A 10,428-nucleotide genomic window follows, 5' to 3' on the forward strand; every position below is an offset into this window, starting at 1 on the left:
GAGGGACCAGGAGGTCACCACCCCTGGGTGGGCTGCAGGAGAAGCAGGAAGCAGCCTCCGCCCCTTGGGAGGGCTCCTGGCTGCCTGGAAAGATTCAGCTGACTGTACAGGGAAAGTCTTGTCTCCCAGACCACGAACTCCTCGAGTGCAGGCTACGGCTTCATCCCCCCGGGCCTGGCACAGCAGAGGTGCTCAGTAGAAATCCAAAGAATAAATGAATCCCACTCATAGAAAGTAAGACCAGGACATGAGGCCAAGAGTGAGCTGTGCAAACAAGGCATAAGTGCAGAGTGGAGAGGACGGCATCAGGCAAGGCTCTTCAGGGAAGCGGCGCTGCAGGATAGAGTGCTGGGCTCTGGAGCCAGACTGCCTCCTGATGCTGTGAGACTTCGGGCAAGTCACTCAGCCCTTCTGAGCTGCATGGTCACCTCTAATTTAAAACAGGAGTGAAAGGGCAGCCCGGTTGGCTCAGCAGTTGAGCGCCTGCCTTCCGCCCAGGGCCTGATCCTGGAGCCCCGGGATCGAGTCCCGCATCGGCTCCCTGCATGGAGCCTGCTTCTCCCTCTGCCTGTGTCCCTGCCTCTCTCTCTCTCTCTCTGTGTGTGTGTGTGTGTGTCTCTCATGAATAAATAAAAATCTTAAAATAAAATAAGAGTGAAATAAAATAGGAGTGAAGAAGGCAGGTACGGGAGGAGGAGGATGTAAGCCAGCCACAATACTGGGACGTGGGCGTGCTCGGGACGGGGTGACTTGACTAGCAGGCCATGGGAAGCAGCACATGGAAGGAGGAGACAGGGTGGGCTGGCCAAGGCCAGTCTTGAGAGAGGAGGGACAGAGATGGAAAGAGGAAGGCGGTGAATGAAGGAGGGAAATCACAGGAAGTGGGGCAAAGGACAGGGAGGTGGACGCAGGCCCTTGGGGGCCTGCCCGTGCTGGGCCTGCTGGCCACTGGTAAGTTCAAGCTGAGCCAGAGCCGGGAGGGCTGGGGGAGCTGTGGGAGGCAAGGGGGCCTCTGTGGGCGTGTGGGGGAGAGCCCCGGGGAAGAAAGACACCCCCCCCCTCACTTCAGTTGGCTTATGTGGCAAAGGGGCCTCTGAACCGGACAAAACAGGAATCATTCTAGAATGTGGCCCTTGAGAAAGTTTATCTCTGATCCCCACCTCCTAGACAGGGGACACGGGCAATTAGCAACTCCCCCCAGACCTGGGCTAGAGATGCTACTGGGTAGGGGTGGGGCATGGAGGGCAGCTGGGCAGGGCCAGGTGCCCCCAGGGGGCTCTCTGTCCCCAGGGTAGGGGCCCAAGGCCTAGGCTTTTGTGCTCTACACTCAGCGACAGCCTTGTCGCTGGAGAGCTAAGCAACTGGGCCAGTTCCGCCTGGCTTGCCCGGGCTGCGAGGGATGGGGTGTAGGGAATGGGGGTGCCCAGGCTGCGGCTCCTTCCCGGCCCAGCGGCCCTGGCCACGCAGCCCCACAGCGCCCCCTGCTGGCCGATGGGCGGGACCCTCACCGGAGGCCGCGCACCAGCGCCGGCGACCTTCCCCTTGCCCCGGGGGCACACCTGCCACCCTCGCTTTGAAGGACGCATCCCAGGCAAAAAGGAAGAATGTGAGCCCTCGTGCCTATTCACAAAGATATCCTCCCATATACCGGACCAACTGGAAAAAGTGAATAAATGCTCTGTTAAAAAGGGGCTATAGGGACACCTGGGTGGCTCAGTGGATGAGGGTCTGCCTTCGGCTCAGGGAGTGATCCTGGGGTCCCACCTCGGGCTCCCCACGGAAAGCCTGCTTCTCCCTCTGCCTGTGTCTCTACCTCTCTCTGTGTCTCTCACGAATAAATAAATAAAATCTTAAAAAAAAAAAAAAAACCCAAACAGACTATATACAAAGCATCCCAGGTGCCCGATGGTTGGCTCCACTTTGTCAACATGGACAAAGTCACTCATTTCTGGTGGCTCCGGGTGTCCCTCGGCTTGTGGCTGCCTCACCCCAGCCTCAGCCTCGTGGCTGCATGGCCTTCTCTGTGTCAGCCTAAACCCAAGATGATCTTATCTCGAGACCTTTAACTCAATTACCTCCACAAAGACCCTTTCTCTGAGGAGGCAGGTTCCTGGTGGACGTGAATTTGGAGGCTTCCACTTAGCCCACTACACCCATTAGGGGAGGAAGGAGTAATGGGATAAGCAGGGACCCAGTGTGACTGGGGGGTTAGAACCTGCTCCCCCTCCTATATGCCAGACACTCGCTGGGCTGGGCCGTACTGGCCTGGCTGGGCCCTGCTCTGGGAATTGTCCATCCTTCGTGGGGAGGAAGAACTTGGGAACAAGTGTGTGAACAGTAGGGGTCATTTCAAACCAGTAAGGACAGAGTCTTCAGAGGCAGGAGGGAGCTCCTCTACATGGGCCTCTCTGTTCTCCAACACCCTCAGAGCTGTTCCTCATGACGTCATTTTATGACCCAAGAGCTGGGTTCAGTTAACAACATGCCCACAGTCCCAGGGCAAAGCAGGAACCCCAAGCTGATCCCAAAATCTAAGCCAACACCCCCATCCCATTAGCAAGGAAATGCAGAGCAAAGCACACAGAGCAGAAAAAAAGCCACCACCCCTGGCCTGGCCTCCTCACCACCCTACTGCCTCCATGGTCTGTCTCCACTCAGCAGCCAGGCAAGGCTTTCTCCAATCTTGTTGGCTCCAGCTCAGACCTCCCACTGGCCTCCAGGTCCTAGATAGCCTTCCAGGGTCTAGAAGCCCCTATAAAAGGAGCAGCAAATAATGGGGGAGGCTAATAAAGTCAAGAAGGGACCTGGGATCTGAGACTGTGGAGAGAGATGGGAAGGCCCCGCAGAGCTTCAGAGAGAAAGAGTGAGTGTCCACAGACCTTGTGTTCTTAGTTTCTCTATCCTGAACTGAGATCTGGGCCTATGGAGGGCGCTCAGGTGTTTCTAGCTCCAGACTCCGCATTCACTTCTACATCCCCTTGAGTCATGGGAAAGACTTTGGGAGCCTGAGAGAGCAAAACTCCTCAGAACAGCTTTTGGGAGCACCTGGGTGGCTTGGTAGGGTAAGCATCTGCCTTCACTCCGGTCATAATCCCAGGATCCTAGAATCAGGCTCCCTGATTGATGGGGAGCCTGCTTCTCCCTCTCCTGCCTCTTGCTTGTGCTCTGGTTTTCATTTTCCTTCAAATAAATAAGCAAAATCTTAAAAAAAAAAAAAAAAAGAAAAGAATAAAATCTTAAACAAAAAAAATGGGACGCCTGGTTGGCTCAGCAGTTGAGCGTCTGCCTTCAGCTCAGGGCGTGACTCTGGGATCCAGGATGAGTCCCACATCAGCCTCCTTGCATAGAGCCTGCTTCTCCCTCTGCCTGTGTCTCTGCCTCTCTCTCTGTCTCTCATGAATAAATAAAATCTTTAAAAAGAAATAAATAAAATAAAATCTTAAAAAAAAAAAACAAAACAGTTTTTGTGTTTCTTAGGACAGAGGGTGGGCAGCACCATTTCAGACTGGGGTCAGGAAACCCGTGCTGGTCCAGATTTGCCCTGCCTCCCTGTGTGACCCAGGACTGAGTCCCAGTTATGGCAGGCTAAGATGAAGGGCCAGGTGACAGCTGAGGCCCACAGGCCCTTGAACTGTTCCTTTTCCTGCTGAGCCCAGAGTCTCCCCGGGAGACACTTCCAGGGGCCCCAGGGAACTAAAAGCCTAGCGGTGACCAGCATCCCCACAAGTGCAGCAAAGGTCAGGACTCCAGGCCACAGGGTAGGGCACTGGGAGGTCAAGGACCAGGATCCAGGAGGAAGAAAAATACAGACCAAAGATTTCTTTTTCCTTTCCTCCTCTTTATGTTTTTTTTCTTTTTCAATTATCTAAGTTTACATTTATATATTCTCACTGTAAACGATTCCAGAAATACTGTAAATTTAACATTAAATATGACAGGGGTGCCTAGGTGGCTCAGTCAGTTAGGAGTCTGATTCTTGATTTCAGCTCAGGTCTTGATCTCAGGGTCATGAGCACAAGCCCCGTGTTAGGCACACAGCTTACTGAAAGAAGGAAAGAAAGAAAGAAAAGAAAGAAAGAAAGAAAGAAAGAAAGAAAGAAAGAAAGAAAGAAAGAGAAGTGCCAGTCTCTCTCCAGGGGCTCTATAGAGTACAGGCTGCCCAGGAACACACGCCCCATCGGCCAGCGGCAAGGCCTTGAGCAGATGATTTAAATTTACTGTGTCTCAGATACTCATCTGTACAATGGACCGTTGGCAGGGTGAAATGAATTCACACGTTTACAGAAAATATTTGGGGCAATACCTGGTGTTCATGGGGCATCTTGAGCAATTTATGCAAATGGCGCCATAAGGAACGATGGTGGACACATACATGGCACATCTCCTTTGCTCACATACACACTCCGTTGTCCCATTGGTTCACTTACAAAACACAAGTTCAAAGGTAGAAGTGAACAGCAGAGCATGAAACCTGGCACAGAGCCCTTCTGGGGTGCCTGGCTGGCTTAGTCGGTACAGCATGTGACTATTGGTCTCAGAGTTGTGAGTTCAAGTCCCATGCTGGGTGTAGAGATTACTTAGAAGTAAAAAAAAAATAAAAATAAAAATAAAAAAAATAAAAAAAGCCTTTCCGAGCTCAGGGCCCTGGGCTACTGTCCAGGTCACATGCCCATGAAGCTGGCCCTGCCTCTGGACAACAGCCATTGGGGAGTGAACCTGCCACTGAGCTTGGAAGTGGATCATCCCTTAGCCAGGCTTGAGAGGCCCACAGGCCCAGCTAACGCTTCGATTATAGCCTCGCAAGAGACCTTGAGCCAAAGAACCTAGCTAAGCCATCCCATACGATTCCTGACCCAAGGCAACTGTGAGATAACAGTGTACGTTGTTTTAAGCAGCTAAGTTTGGGCTAACTTGCTAGGGCAGCCATAACTAACAAATACAGCTGGCATTCTTTTGGAAAGCACAACTTTTCTTCCCCCAAAGTAGGGTTATTTGGTTACTTTGAAACAGTTCCTACTGAAAAGACAGGATAGATGCTTAAGATTTCCCCTCTATTTACCTTTATTATTATTTTTAAAATCTCTACACCTAATGTGGTACTCAAACTCACAACCCCAAGATCAAGAGTCACACATTCTACCAACGGAGATGGTCAGACCCCGGCACCAATTTTCGAAGTAGGGTATTGGTTTATTTTTTTAAAAAAGATTTAATTTATTTATTTGAGAGAGAGAAAGAGGGCACAAGTGGAGGGAAAGTCAGAGGGAGAGGGAGAAACAGAGTCCCCGCTGAGCAGGGAGCCTGATGCAGGCCTCGATCCCAGGACCCCAGGGTAATGACCTGAGCCAAAGGCAGACGCTCAACTGACTGAGCCACCCAGGCACCCCAAGATATTGGTTTAAAATGGCCCTCTGGGGGGTCCCAAGAGTTTCTCTGGTTTCTCCTGTTTGAGTTTCTCAGGAACACATAACTTTTCATAATTCCTGTGTATCTCAATTATCTATGATCATTTTCCTTTTTTTAAAGGTATATATATATATATATTTTTTAAAGATTTTATTTATTTATTCATGAGAGATAGAGAGAGAGGCAGAGACACAGGCAGAGGGAGAAGCAAGCGCTATGCAGGGAGCCCGATGTGGGACTCAATCCTGGAACTCCAGGATCACGTCCTGGGCCAAAGGCAGACGCTCAACCGCTGAGCCACCCAGGCGTCCCTTAAAGATATATTTATTTGAGAGACAGAATGTGAGCAGAGGAAGGGGCAGATGGAGAGGGAGAGAACCTCAAGCAGACTCCCAGCTGAGTGTAGAGTCCCAATGTGGGGCTCAGTCCCACAACCCCAAGATCATGACTTGAGCAAAAATCAAGAGTCAGAGGCCCAACCGACTGAGCCACCCAGGCACCCATACGATCTTTTTTTTTTTTTTTTTCTTTTCTTATCTTTTTTGTTGCTCAGATTATTTTAGTTTGGCCACTGGGAGTCCTTTCTAGCTGATTCCTGGGCTTATGACCTGAGCTGAAGATTTTAAGTAATCTCTACACCCAATGTGGGGTTCCAAGACACTCCCAAGATTAAGAGTCACATGCTCCCCTGACTGAGCCAGCCAGGCACCCTTCTTATTTTGTCATTTAAAAATTGACTTGTAGGGCAGCCCCGGTGGTGCGGCGTTTTAGCGCTGCCTGCAGCCCAGGGTGTGATCCTGGAGACCCTGGATCGAGTCCCACGTCAGGCTCCCTGCATGGAGCCTGCTTCTCCCTCTGCCTGTGTCTCTGCCTCTCTGTGTCTCTATGAATAAATAAATAAAATCTTTAAAAAAAATAAAAAATAAATAAAAATTAACTTGTAGAACCTCTTTTTTAGTTTCTGGATATTGATCCTTAGTTACATCCAACAGAAGCACTTTCTTCCATTTGCTTGGCTTCTAACTTTTCGAGGGCATCTGTTATGGCACAAAAGTCATCTGATCTGTCGACCATTCTGTTGATGGCTTCTGGGTAGTGCTCCTAGCGTGGGGTGTCTTCCTAGGGAGGCCCCAGCACCTCAAGGTTAGCTAAATGGCCTAATGTAACTCATCAAACAGCTAGTTAGTGGTGAGCTGGATATACTAGAGTATTTGCCACCAAAGCCCGTGTCCCCCACCCCCACCCCACTGTCCTTCCAGGGTGACTGCACCCTCCAGGGTGAGGAAGGGAAGATGCACCAGTGATCCGGCATCTGCAGGATGAGCCCAGTGGGGATATGGGCTCTAGAATACCATTTAAAGGCCATCCCCAAAGCCAGTCAGAATGACCAAGGTCGGCTGAGACTCGGATGCCCCAGGGGAGGGCTGATAAAGGGTTGAGAACAGCACGTGTGAGGAGCAGGCTGCTGGGAGGGAGGCTGAGATTTCAAGGTCACCAAGGGGGAGGAGACAGCATCAGGAAGAGAGGGTGCTGAAAAGCATCTCTGGGCCCCAAGAATCTGACCACATCAGCCTCTGGACACTGGGTGCTTCTAGGGTACCTGGGGTCTTGCAGCTCACGAGCCCCCAAATAGAGGGTAACTGGGCATGACCTCTTAAGAGGAGGGCAGGATGGCAGAGAAGTTACATAGGCTCTGCACCCTACTAATGCCGAGAAACCCTCATAAGCATGAGCCTGTGGCCTTAGTGTCTGTCATATTTAGGTGGGGCTGCCAGGTTTTCTGGTGAGAGAGCAGGAAGAGGGAGCAAAGACGAATCATGGCTTCCCCAGGTTCCCCAGCCCGGGCGGGGCCCCTTATCACCAGTAGGTGGCGACTCGGCACCACCGATACTAGCGGCCCACGGAGATCCTGGCTCTGCAAAATCCCTCAACTTCATCGGGCCCAAGCTGACTCTTTCTTTGCCCCCCTAGAGCCCGGGGGGTGGGGAGGTAAACCCAGAACACAAATGGAGAGGACATCTGAGGTCCTGGGTCAGCCAAATTCTGGACAGAGGGGATGCCTTTCTGATCCCTCTTCTCCCCTCGGGGGCCCCTGTCTCTTTCCTTATACCTTTGGCCTGGTCCCTTGCAGTAGCCTCTTCACTAGCCTTGCTCCCTTTGCCAAACCTGTCTGTCCTATGCCCAGCCAGCATGATCCTCCTGAAATCCGGGTATGGTCCATGACAACTGGAAAGAACGTGGGCCCTGGGTACAGTACCCAGCTCTGTTCTCCACCAGCTGTGTGGCCTTGGGCACAGCCCTAAACCTCTCTGAACCTTGATGAGAAAGCCAGTATCTCTTCATTCAGTAGAGCTTCATGGTGTGTTCTAAATTTCTTTTAATCTCAGCAAAGAGACCCCTCATGTTTTACTCCCCTGGACAAACATGGGGACAACCTTCAAAGGTATATTATCAGAACCTTCTTGAGTTTGCTAGCTTATGACTTCGGGATCTCCTTGCCCTTTTCTTCTGAGGGTCACAGTGTCTCACCTTCTTGACCCGAATGTCATGAGGGGGTCTCTGGATGGCCCAGACACAAAAGGAAGCCTATCGTTCTCACGTGTCGGGGACCCAGCCGTGGTCGCTCCCTTCCCCAGCCTTCCTGCAAAGCACTGCTTATGGAGGACCAGGGTTCTCATTTTAAAACTCTGAGTGTGTGGTCTTTATTCCACAAAGCCTGTTTCCTCATCTATACAGCTTGTCTTGCCCACCCGGCAGGATTGCTGTCAAGATTAAAAATGTCTAGAACCATGTCTATGAAAGCACTTTCAAACAGTAAAATACTAGATGCAGTTTCCCAGTTTAAAGACTTCCCACTGCTTGCAGCACAATAAAAACACCTCTCCTGACCTGTCACAGCGTCCAGCACACACCTCCTGCCTTCCCACACTCGCTGCCCAGCATCCTCCCAGCATGTCCTGGGATGCGGCCACACCAGGGGCCTGAAGCTCCCCTCCAGTCACCAGGGATTCCTCACCCCTGGGTCTTTGCTCTTGTTCTTCCCGCCAGAGAGAGAGTACAAAGGGGTGAGGGCCAGAGGGAGAAGCAGGCTCTCCATGGAGCAGGGAGCTTGATGCAGGACTCGATCCCAGGACCCTGAGATCATGACCTGAGCCTAAGGCAGACACCTAACTGACTGAGCCACCCGGTCACCCCCATTTACACTACTTTTAGAAAAAGTTTAGGGACACCTGGGTGGCTCAGTGGTTGAGCATCTCCCTTTGGCTTGGGTTGTAATCCTGGGGTCCTGGGATCCAGTCCCTGAGGGGAGCCTGCTTCTCCCTCTGCCTATGTCTGCCTTCTCTCTGTGTCTCTCATGAATAAATAAATACCTTAAAAAAAAAAAAGTCGGTGAATGGAGTTATACTCAACATGCACTGTTGAGTATAGTGCATGTACTATACTGCTCTTTTTCACTTAATGTATCCTGGATGTATTCCACAGCAGCACACAATGTTGCCTAACTGCTTTTAACAGCTGTGCAACATTACTGCAAACTATACCCCTGGTCTATTTGATGCCCTCCCGCCCTCCCCCTGCGCAGGTGTCTGTGGTTGCAGCCAAGGCCATGATCAGCACCCCTGCACCTACATCACTGGGCAGCCTGCTGTGTTTCCATGAGACAAATCCCTGACATCAGTCATCACCACGAGTCCCTCTCCTCCTGGGGGTTCCTACAGTTAGCCTTCCCGTTCCAGGACAGCCCACATGGCTCAGGAGCCTTTGCTAGAATCTAAAGTCAGATCGTGACTTGGCTCAAGCCCCAGCTGCTCCATTTAATCTCCCTCTGCCTCAGTCTTCTCATCCCTAAAATGGAGATGATCATAGTGGTACCACTCCTGGAGTTATCACAAGAGTTGAGATAATACATTAGGGCCCCACAATCAGGCTGCCCTCGTCCTTCATGTCATAGTACCTGTGTCCTTCCACCTCCCTACTGAGCACCAGCTCTTGGAGCACAGGCCCTGGTCTTGTTCCTAGGTGCTCACAACCCCCCCAGGGATGTGGTGGGTGCATGATAAATGGTCCTTGCATTTGCTACTGGGGAGCAACCCTCCAGCTTTGGCTCACTCCCCACTCCCAAGGCCTGGGGGGTGGGGAGGAGGAGGAATGCCTTCCTCTGGGTAGTCCCCAGCAGTCAGGAGCCCCTCCTCCTCTTTCCACTTTTTAACCCTCCCACTCCCATCCCACTCAGGAGCTCTGTGAAGGGCCAGGGTCTTGGCTGTCCCCTGAGGCCAATAGGACTGCCTGATTCTGGTTCCACAGGTCCAAACCCCCTCCCCCTCCTACTCCCCATAACACAGTCTCTCGTCAAACTCTGCTCCTCCAGGCAGGCCAGGCAAAAGGTGGACTGGGGAGATAAGAGCGTCGAGGGCTGAGAAAGGGGCCTGCAGACCTTGGAGTTCCTCTCAGCTCCCCAGCCACAGTCTTGTCTAGGCCGAAGAAGGAGGCTAGGCCATGTCCTCTTGCTGCTGAGGAGGAAGAAGGGTCCACCTGGGTAGCCAGACCCTGCCCAAGGGGTCCGGAGGGCAGAAGGACGGAGAGGCCCAGTGTCAGCAGGGGGTTAGCTGGCACACCACACCTGGCATCCACCCAGCCCACACCCACCCTGGAGGGAATTGGGCCGGTCTCGTTGATGCCTTTAGGAGGAGGAAGTTCACCAATTTTGGCCCTGGCCACAGGGCTGTTGCAGGTGGGTCCCCACAAATGTGGGTGCCCTGGGGGTGAGGGAGAGCAATGCTAAGTCCTGGCCCCAGGGTTGCCGCTGAGCTAGGGAGAGCCTGGGCCACAGAGAGATCAGGAGAGATCAGGAATGGGAGGCCAGCTTCTCTGGGCTGAGAGAGTAGAAACTGGCTTAGAATTGATGAGAAACCGGGTCCTAGTGTGACAATAGGAACAGTGGTATCAATAGTAACAATACAGCTGCCAGCAGTTAGCTCGAGCCAGGTGCCCTCTAAGGGGCTTCTTACAAGAAGCAGGGCC

This window comes from Vulpes vulpes, chromosome 2, assembly GCF_048418805.1.
Source record: "Vulpes vulpes isolate BD-2025 chromosome 2, VulVul3, whole genome shotgun sequence".
Taxonomy (NCBI): Eukaryota; Metazoa; Chordata; class Mammalia; order Carnivora; family Canidae; genus Vulpes; species Vulpes vulpes.